We start from the raw sequence: 10,700 nt of genomic DNA on the forward strand, positions 1-10,700 counted from the left end.
ATTTGTTTCTAAGACAGCAGTCTTTATAGTGGAAACACCATAAGTAAATATTTGCTGTCTATCTATAGATTAAGGGGGGAATATGGCAAATGCTGAAAAGCCATGATCTTTGTGCCCCTCCCCTCCCCCAACCCCCTCCCTATCCTACCCTCACCCTGTAACCCCAACACTGTTGTCCATGTCTCTGAGTCTCATCTTTATGTCCCACCTATGTATGGAATCATATAGTCCTAGTTTTTTCTGATTTACTTCTCTTTTGCTCACTATAATGTTATCAAGGCCCATCCATGTTGTTGTAAAAGATCCTATGTCATCATTTCTTATGGCTGAGTAGTATTCCATAGTGTGTATATATATATATATATATATATATATATATATATACCAAAGCTTTTTAATCCACTTGTCCTCTGATGGACACTTGGGCTGTTTCCAGATCTTTGCTATTGTGAACAATGCTGCCATAAACATGGGGGTGCATTTCTTCTTTTCAAACAGTGCTATGGTGTTTTGGGGTATATTCCTAACAGTGGTATAGCTGGGTCAAAAGGCAGTTCGATTTTTAATTTCTTGAGGAATCTCCATACTGTTTTCCACAGTGGCTGCACCAGTCTGCATTCCCACCAGCAGTGCAGGAGGGTTCCCTTTTCTCCACATCCTCACCAGCACTTATTCTCTGTTGTTTTATTGATGAGCGCCATTCTGACTGGTGTAATATCTCATTGTGGTTTTAATTGGCATTTCTCTAATGATTAGTGATGTTGAGCATTTTTTCATATGCCTATTGGCCATCTGTGTGTCCTCTTTGGAGAAGTGTCTATTCATTTCTTTTGCCCATTTTTGGATTGGATTGTTTGTCATCCTGGTATTAAGTTTTACAAGTTCTTTATAAATTTTGGTTATTAACCCCTTATCAGACGCAATGTCAAATATGTTCTCCCATTGTGTATTTTGTCTTTTTATTCTGTTCTTATTGTCTTTAGCTGTGCAGAAGCTTTTTAGTTTGATAAAGTCCCATTTGTTCATCCTGTCTTTTATTTCACTTGCCTGTGGAGACAAATCAGCAAATATATTGCTGCAAGAGATGTCAGAGAGCTTACTGCCTATGTTTTCTTCTAAGATGCTTATGGTTTCACGGCCTACATTTTGAGTTTATTTTTGTGAGTGGTGTAAGTTGGTGGTCCATTTTCATTTTTTTGCAGGTAGCTGTCCAATTTTCCCAACACCATTTGTTGAAGAGGCTGTCTTTACTCCATTGTATTTTCTTACCTCCTTTGTCAAATATCAATTGTCCATAGAGCTGTGGGTTTATTTCTGGGTTCTCTGTTCTGTTCCATTGATCTATGTGCCTGTTCTTATGCCAGTACCATGCTGTTTTGAGTACAATGGCCTTATAATATAACTTGATATCTGGAAGTGTGATACCTCCCGCTTTATTCTTCCTTTTCAAGATTGCTGAGGCTATTCGTGTTCTCTTTTGGGTCCATATAAATTTTTGGAATATGTGTTCTATATCTTTGAAGTAAGTCATTGGTATTTTAATTGGTATTGCATTGAATTTATAAATTGCTTTGGGTAATATAGACATTTTAATGATGTTTATTCTTCCTAACCATGAGCATAATATATGCCTCCACTTATTCGTATCTTCCCTGATTTCTTTTATCAATGCTTTGTAATTTTCCGAGTACAAGTCTTTAATCTCCTTGGTTAGATTTATTCCTAGGTACTTTATTTTTTTGGTTGCAATGGTAAAGGGGATTGATTCTTTGATTTCTCTTTCTGACAGTTCATTATTAGTGTATAAAAATGCCTCTGATTTCTGAGTATTGGTTTTATATCCTGCTACCTTGCCAAATTCATTTATCAGGTCTAGTAGTTTTTTGACTGAGACTTTAGGGTTTTCTATATACAATATCATATCATCTGCAAATAATGATAGTTTTACTTCTTCTTTTCCAATTCAGATGCTTTTTATTTCTTTTTCTTGTCTGATTGCTGTGGCTAGGACTTCCAGAACTATGTTGAATAAGAGTGGTGAAAGGGGGCACCCCTGCCTTGTTCTTGATCTTAAGGGGATTGCTTTTAATTTTTGCCCATTGAGTATGATGTTGGCTGTGGGTTTGTCATAGATGGCCTTTATCATGTTGAGGTACGTTCCCGGTATTCCCACTTTGCTGAGAGTTTTGATCATGAATGGGTGCTGGACTTTATCAAATGCTTTTTCTGCATCTATTGAAATTATCATGTGGTTTTTCTCCTTTCTTTTGTTTATGTGATGAATCACATTGATTGATTTGCGAATATTGTACCAGCCTTGCCTCCCAAGAATAAATCCCACTTGATCATGGTGTATGATTTTTTTCATATATTGCTGGATCCGGTTTGCTCATATTTTGTTGAGGATTTTTGCATCTAAGTTCATCAGGGATGTTGGCCTATAATTTTCTTTTTTTGTGTTGTCTTTGATTCCTGGTTTTGGAATCAGAATTATGCTTGCCTCATAAAAGGAGTTTGGAAGTCTTCCTTCCTCTTGAATTTTTTGAAATAGCTTGAGAAGGATAGAAGTTACTTCTTTGAATATTTGGTATAATTCACTTGTGAAGCCAACAGGCCCAGGACTTTTCTTTTTTGGGAGTTTTTTGATAGCTGTTTTAATCTCATTTGTTGTAATTGGTCTGTTTAGGTTTTCTGATTCTTCCAGATTGATTTTTGGAAGATTATATGATTCAAGGAATTTGTCCATTTCATCTAGGTTGTCTAGTTTTTTGGCGTATAGTTCTTCATAGTATTTTCTAGCCCTGGCCGGTTGGCTCAGCGGTAGAGCGTCGGCCTAGCGTGTGGAGGACCTGAGTTCGATTCCCGGCCAGGGCACACAGGAGAAGCGCCCATTTGCTTCTCCACCCCTCTGCCGCACTTTCCCTTTCTGTCTCTCTCCTCCCCTCCCGCAGCCGAGGCTCCATTGGAGCAAGGATGGCCCGGGCGCTGGGGATGGCTCTGTGGCCTCTGCCCCAGGCGCTAGAGTGGCTCTGGTCGCAACGTGGCGACGCCCAGGATGGGCAGAGCATCGCCCCCTGGTGGGCAGAGCGTCGCCCCTGGTGGGCGTGCCGGGTGAATCCCGGTCGGGCGCATGCGGGAGTCTGTCTGACTGTCTCTCCCTGTTTCCAGCTTCAGAAAAAAAAAAAATGGAAGAAAAAAAAAAAAGTATTTTCTTACAATATTTTGTATTTCTGTTGTGTCAGTTGTCATTTCTCCACTCTCGTTTCTAATTTTATTTATTTGAGTCCTCTCTCTTTTTTCTTGGTGAGTCTCTTTAAAGGTTCATCGATCTTGTTTACCTTTTCAAAGAACCAGCTCCTGGTTTCATTGATCCTCTGTATTGTTTCTTTAGCCTCTATGTCATTTATTTCTGCTCTGATCTTTATTATTTCCTTCCTTCTACTAGCTCTGGGCTTTACTTGCTGTTCTTTTTCTAGTTCTTTTAGATGCAGGGTTAAGTTGTTTATTTGAGCTTTTTCTAGCTTCTTGAGGTATGCCTGTAATGCTATAAACTTCCCTCTCAGGACTGCTTTGCTGTGTCCCATAAATTTTGAGTTGACGTATGCTCATTATTCCTAGAACGTTTGTTTCTAGGAATTTTTAAATTTCTTCTTTGATCTCAATATTAACCCATTCATTATTTAATAACATGCTATTTAGTTTCCAAGTGTTTGAATGTTTTTTAATTTTTCTATTGTGGCTGATTTCTAGTTTAATGCCATTGTGATCAGAGAAAGTGCTCGATATGATTTCAATCTTCTTAAATTTGTTGAGATCGCTTTTGTGCCCTAACATGTGGTCTATTCTAGAGAATGTACCAGGAGCGCTTGAAAAGAATGTATATTCTGCTGTTTTAGGGTGAAAGGTTCTGAAGATATCTATTAAATCGAGTTGATCTAATATATCCTTTAAGTCTGCTGTTTCTTTGTTAATTTTCTTTCTTGAGGATCTATCTAATGATGTTAATGGGGTATTGAAATCCCCTACTATTATAGTATTGCTGTTGATCTCACCCTTTAAGTCTATCAAAGTCTGCTTTATATATTTAGGTGCTCCTATATTAAGTGCGTAGATATTTATAATGGTTATATCTTCCTTTTGGATTGCTCCCTTTATCATTATGTAGTGACCTTTTTATATCTAACTATGGTCTCTGTTTTAAAGTCCATTTTGTCTGATATAAGTATTGCTACCCCAGCTTTTTTTTCATTTCCATTTGCGTGAAATATTTTTTTCCATCCTTTTATCTTCAGTCTGTGTGCATCTTTTGATTTAAGGTGTGTCTCTTGTATACTGCATATGTATGGGTCCTGTTTTCTTATCCACGCAGCTACCCTATGTCTCTTGATCGGATCATTTAATCCATTAACATTTAAGGTTATTACTGATATGTAATTATTGCCATTTTTTTCTTTAAAACTGTATTCCTCTTTTGCTATATTCTTTTTTTCTTTTGATCTGTTTACAACAGGTCCCTTAGCATTTCTTGCAGCCTTGGTTTGGTTGCAGTGAATTCCTTGAGTATTTTTTTTGTCTTTAAAGCTTTTTATTTCTCCTTCAATTTTAAATGATAGCCTTGCTGGATAAAGTAGTCTTGGTTATAGGTTCTTGTTCTGCATTACTTTGAATATTTCTTGCCATTCCCTTCTGGCCTCAAGTGTTTCTGTTGAGAAGTCAGAAGTCATCCTTATGGGGGCTCCTTTGTAGGTGATAGTCTTTTTTTCTCTAGCAGCTTTTAATATTTTCTCTTTATCATTTAGCTTTGGTATTTTAATTATGATGTGTCTTGGTATGGTTTCTTTGGGTTTCTCCTTAATGGAGTTCTCTGTGCTTCCTGAACATGTGAAATGTTTTCCTGCCTTAATTGGGGGAAGTTTTCTGCTATAATATGTGTGCACAAAGTCTCTATCCTTGTTCTTTCTCTTCTTCTTCAGGAACCCCTATGATGCGGATGTTATTTCTCTTCATGTTGTCACAGAGCTTAGAGTTTCCTCAGACTTTTTGAGTCTCTTTTCTTTTTTCTGCTCTGCTTCCATGCCTTTATTTATTGTGTCCTCTAACTCACTGATTCGATTCTCTGCTTCATCCATCCTGCTTTTAATTCCTTCCATTGTATTCTTTATTTCAGATATTGTATTTGTCATTTCTGATTGATTATTTTTTATTATTTCAATGTCCTTTTTTATATTTGTTATCTCTTTATTTAGGTTTTCGTAATGGCCATCTATGGTTCTTCTAATATCTTTGAGCATCCTAACAATCATTATTTTAAACTCTGTATCTGGTAATTTGGTTATATCTGATTCACTTAGGTCCTTTTCTGGGGATTTCTCTTGGTTTATTTGTGTTGTATTTCTCTGCCTCCGCATTTTCTCTTCCCGGGAGTGGCTGTGATCATGCGCTCGGGTGTACAAGCGTTGGTGGCCTTGGCCTTTGCCCCTCCCTGTGTATGATGTTATGCTCGGTCCTGAGGGCACTAGCGAGCACCTTTGCTCAGCTGCGGGTCTCCGCCTGTTTCCGGGCTTTCGCCCTGCCCTTGCAGGAGGAGCCCAGTCGAGGAACGGCTGGTAGCCTTGGCTCTACCGCCAGGCAGGACTGCATGCCCAAGCTCAGCTCAGTAGAAGAACTCCGCCTCTTCTGGGCTTTTGGCTCCACCCCCGTGGGAGGAGCCGGCTACCAAGTCAGACCTTAAGCCTGGGTTGCATGGGCGGGGCAAGGCTGTGCTCCTCTGCCCTTGCTCAGGGGCTGGTCTTCACCCTTTCCGAGGTTCCCGCCATTCTCCCGCAGGCTGGATTACAGGCTGCTGGCAGCTAAGCTTGACCGCTTTTGCAAGCACTCTTCTCCCCAGCCGGGCAAGATTGAGCTCACACCTGAGCCCAGTGGTGGCCAGTTGGCTTCCGCCCCTGCCAGCAGAACTGCGCTTTTGTCTTCCGCTGCCGCCCGTCTTCCAGCGCACCCTCAGCCATGTGGGTGGGGGCGTTTCAGCTCGGACCCTAAGACTCACTACTGTAGACCTGAAAGCTCCCTCCTTCTATGTGACTCTGCTCTGAGTGCTGCGGGGCAGCTTGTTTGGCTGCTCTCCTGCTTCCCTTTGCTGGTATTGCTGTTTCCAGGGGAAATATTCACTTCAGCTTTGGGGAGTGACTTGTCCCAGGGGTTAGGGTGGCTATCTCCCAAAATGTTTCTCCCTGTGCCTCCTAGATTACACTCTCTTCCTGTTACTCTGGTCCTCTCCTCTCTCCCCCTGTCCTCAGGAGCCCCGGGTGAGTGTTTGTGAGAGAGATGTTCTGCGCGGTCCCTTTAATAAGGATCCTGGGTCTGAGACATCACACTCTTTCTCACAAACAGTATCCTGACTTGTTTCCAGCTAATTACTGTCCTTACGCCTCTTCTGGGCTCTGGGGCTGCAGGCTGGGGCTTTGTTCCTGGGGCTCAGTAACCTTTCCCCTCTGCTAAACTCACTTCCCGCCACGTGAGTCTCTCCCTGCTGCCGTTCGCTCTGGGGAGCTGGGCAGCCCTCTCCACGTTTCTGCTTTTCCTACCAGTCTCGGTGTGGCTTCTTCAGTGTTCCTTGGTTGAAGAGTCCTCTTAGTTTAGTCCAAAGTTGGTTTTTCCAGATGATAGTTCATAAAATATCCACTTTGGTTCTGGGAGGTAGATGTTGGTACGTCCGCCTACTCCAGCGCCATCTTGTCTCTCTCATACTTTCTTATATAATCTTTGCTCTTTGACATTTCCTACTTTCTTCAGAAGGAGATGGTTTGTCCTTTTGTCTATGATTCATTTGCACTTAGACACCATTTTTTATTTAAAAACAGTTTCAAACCTTCTAACCTCAAGCCAATTGTATTGGCAGATCTTCCAGTGCCTTTAGATAATACATTGTAGAGACAGTGTATTTTCTTTTAAAGCCTTAAATCCTGGGTTGTAAAGTTTTGATAAATGAATGTTTTCCTTGTGGTGGGAAAATGTCTTATTTAAAAATTGTTTAATAGTCTGCCACTGTCAAAGGATAACATTTAGACACTCAGCCAAGATATTTGTGTTGATGCTAATTCCCTTCTGCTTTTTATAGCTCATGCAGAACTCTCACACACTTAATATTTTAGTTGTGTGCTATAGTTCTTCAAGTGAAGCAATTCTTGGAAACAACATGATATCATGAGTCTGTTATAGCTATTAAGTCATGGCAGCTAGAGTGGAAATGAATACAACAAAAACAATTTATATAGGAATATGCTTCTCAATGGATCAGTTTCAGCATTGCTCCCTGTGGCTGAGTCAAGTTTATCCTAAAGGCCAATACTTCAACCATCATCCACATGGACATAAATAACACAGTGATGACAGAAATTGTATTTCCTTCAGTTTCAGGTTTAATATAAGTGCATATCTGAAACTTACTTGACAATAAATAATGCTATAAGAGAAGTATAAGAGAAATTGGGGAGGCTAATATTTTGTACCGCTATTTCCCAGGAGGTCATGCTCATTTCATGTTCTTTTCTTTTGGTGATTTCTATCCTTGAGGAACCTCCTGTCATTCTGGAGCACAAGTTTTAGCATGAAATCTCAAGCTTGACTTGAGGATGACTGAGGCAGCCATGCTGTTCTGCTCTCCAGGTGACTTTGCAGTGCCCTTTTGTCCTGTCTGGAGTGCGCAATGGCTGCAGGAACTCTCGGAGAAATACTGAAGCTACTGACGTCTCATGCAGACAATGGCCCTTTCTACTCCTTGTCCAAATAGCGGCTCGGCTATCTACTCAATCCTCACCTCTCCTTCCACTGTGCAAACTGCTCAGTGTTTGTGAGGCATAAACCACCTCATGCACAGAGAAGACAGAAGGCCCTGAACACTTAAGATACTTTTAAAAAACCTGGGTGGAATTCAATTTACTCTTTTAAAAATATAATTTTACAACATATACCCGCATTGATTATAGTGTGGTTTGGAGAGTCAGCAGAGGAAAAAGGGATTGAGGAGTGGTGATAACAAGGAACTTGTAACTTATTTTTTTCCCATGTCCCCCCCCCCCTCATTCACAATAGAGACCAGGCAAAGAGCCAAGGCTGAGGTGTATCTGGTGGGTTGACTGTGCCTCCTGTTTCTGTACAGTCAGTGTGAGAACACAGCCTGTGGTAAGCACTGGGAGGCCCACTTGTAACTTTTCAATGAGAGCTTACTGAGGCAGTGTGCAGGGACAGAAGGGTGAAGCATGCTTATTTTGTGATTTCTTTTTCTTACACGAAAAAAGAGAAAAAGGTGATAAGAAGAACTGACCAGCAGTAGTGGATGGAAAGAAACACAGTTCATCAGAAACTGATTTTAGATTATGACAAAAAGAATAAGTAGAAAAGCATTAACTGTACTAAAAAAAGTATATTTGAAAGTCATATACTATCTGCCTGATAAAATATCATGCTAACAATATACCCCTTGTACATTATTATTATTAGTAGTAGTAAACCATAGAAACTTCTTTATATGATGGAATTAAGTTTCATAATTGGTTGAGTCATAGAAAAATTCAGCCAACTGTAGTAATCATTTAAAAATGACATATGTCTTATAATTTTAATTTTCATTGTAAAAATAAAATATATTATCATTTATCAATACTTTAATGTAGAAGACTCTTCTCTTTTTCCTAAGTAAATACCTCTTCTATGTATTTTTCTTGAATCATTACTGTAATCATCATCATCCTCTTCCAAACTCTATTCTGGTTGCCATGGTTCCCAAACTTTGGGAGTAATTGTTAAATCCTGTCCTCTAGCAAAGCTCTAAAATATATCTAGCTATGTATCATTTCTCAACCCTTCCTCTCTAACTCTTTAGTCCAAAATGGATGAGCCTCCTAACTAGCTAGTGTAGCTTAAAATTCCCTGAGATACTTTGTTAGCATGACCACTTTATCAACTTTTCTTCTGCATTTTTTTTAATTAACACTGGCAGAATATGAGAAGTTAGAGGAAGATGTTTATATTATATTCATGTTTGGCTTTTAAACTTTCATTTAAACTAATTAGAATCATATTTGAAAACAATAATTTTTCACTATACTTTATCCACAATTAGCTACTTTTTAAAATCTGTGTGTGTTTAATAGGGATTATGAAGAAAAAAAATACACCCTTTCTATTCACAAATATGAAAAACACAAATAGAATCCATATAAGGGTATATCCAATAAACAACTCTAAATGTGTGTCTATGAAAATCAAAGTTGCTGCTAAATAAACATGAGGGCCTGATTTCCAAAGTCTGAAAGAGAACCCAGCATAAAGGAAGGGGAGCTCTGGCTTATGACAGCAGTTGGGCCCAACCATCAGAAATAAGCAAGGTTTCAGGCTGAAATGAGCTACTGCTGGAATTCTTATGGACTAAGCCTCTGGCAATGCATGGATATTGGAAATGAAAGGAACCATATGAGTTAACGTCATTTCTATATCAATTCTACATCACAGAGTGAAAATGGAAGTGTTCTTGTAGCTGTTGTTGGGTGGGAATATGAGACAAAGAGGCTCCTATGAAATGGTGCCTGTCCTCTGATAAGGGGTTAATATTCAAAATATATAAACAATCCATACAACTCAACACCAAACAAACAAACAATCCAATTCAGAAATGGGTAGAGGATCTGAGTGGACACCCCTCCCAAGAAGACATACAGATGGCCAACAGATACTATATATGAAAAGATGCCCAACTTCACTATTAGGTAAATGCAAATCGAAATTAAAATGGCCTACCACCTCACACCTGTTAGAATAACTATTATCAACAAGACAAATAATAAATAACAAGTGTTGGAGAGGTTGTAGAGAAAACAGGAACCCTCATTGACCACCAGTGGGAATGTAAACTGGTACAGCCACTATGGAAAACAATATGGAGGCTCCTAAAAAAATTAAGAATAATCATATGACCCAGCAACTCCTCTTCTGGGTATCTAACTGAAAATTTTTCAGATATTTATTTGCAAAGGTATATGCACTCCTACGTGCACTGCAGCATTATTCACAGTGGCTAAGACATGTAAACAATTGAAGTGTCCTTGGATAGAGGACTGGATGCAGAAGACGTGGTTCGTATATACAGTGGAATACTACTCAGCCATAAGAAAAGATGAAATACTGCCATTTGCAACAACATGAATGGATGTTGAGAGTATCATGCTAAGCCAAGCAAATTAGACATAAAAAAGTCAAGAATTATATGATTTCACTCATATGTGGAATATAAAACTGAAAGCAACAAATGAACAAACAAGAAAAACAAATTAAACCTCATAGACAGACAACAGTATGGTGGTCACTGGGGAAGGGGGCTGGGAGGATAATAAAGAGTAAAGAGGGTCAAGTATATATTGATGGAAAATGTGACTGGGTGGCGAGCACACAATGCAGTATACAGATGACATATCATAGTACTGTACACTTCAAACCTACATAATTTTATTAACCAATGTCACCCCCATAAATTTAACTGAAATAAATAAATAAATACATAAAATGACTTAAAAAATGAATGGCGTCTATCATCTGGCGCTAAAGGGACAAGCCAAGCTTCTCTAAAGATTGTGAGGATGGTGCCGGCCACTGCGTCTCAATGAAGACAGTCAAGCTGGCCAAATGGAGGGGCTGACTGTGACATCTGG

General features: G+C 39.4%; 1 non-coding gene across 1 annotated transcript; it reads right to left on the reverse strand.

The window, feature by feature from the left end:
* Positions 1 to 8,065: 8,065 nt before the first annotated feature.
* On the reverse strand, positions 8,066 to 8,195 carry LOC136389899 (small nucleolar RNA SNORA51). Its single transcript, XR_010748453.1, has one exon. It is a non-coding gene; the product is annotated as a small nucleolar RNA SNORA51 (small nucleolar RNA).
* Between the last annotated feature and the right edge of the window lie 2,505 nt (positions 8,196 to 10,700).

The sequence above is a fragment of the Saccopteryx leptura genome, chromosome 1, assembly GCF_036850995.1.
Source record: "Saccopteryx leptura isolate mSacLep1 chromosome 1, mSacLep1_pri_phased_curated, whole genome shotgun sequence".
Lineage (NCBI taxonomy): Eukaryota > Metazoa > Chordata > Mammalia > Chiroptera > Emballonuridae > Saccopteryx > Saccopteryx leptura.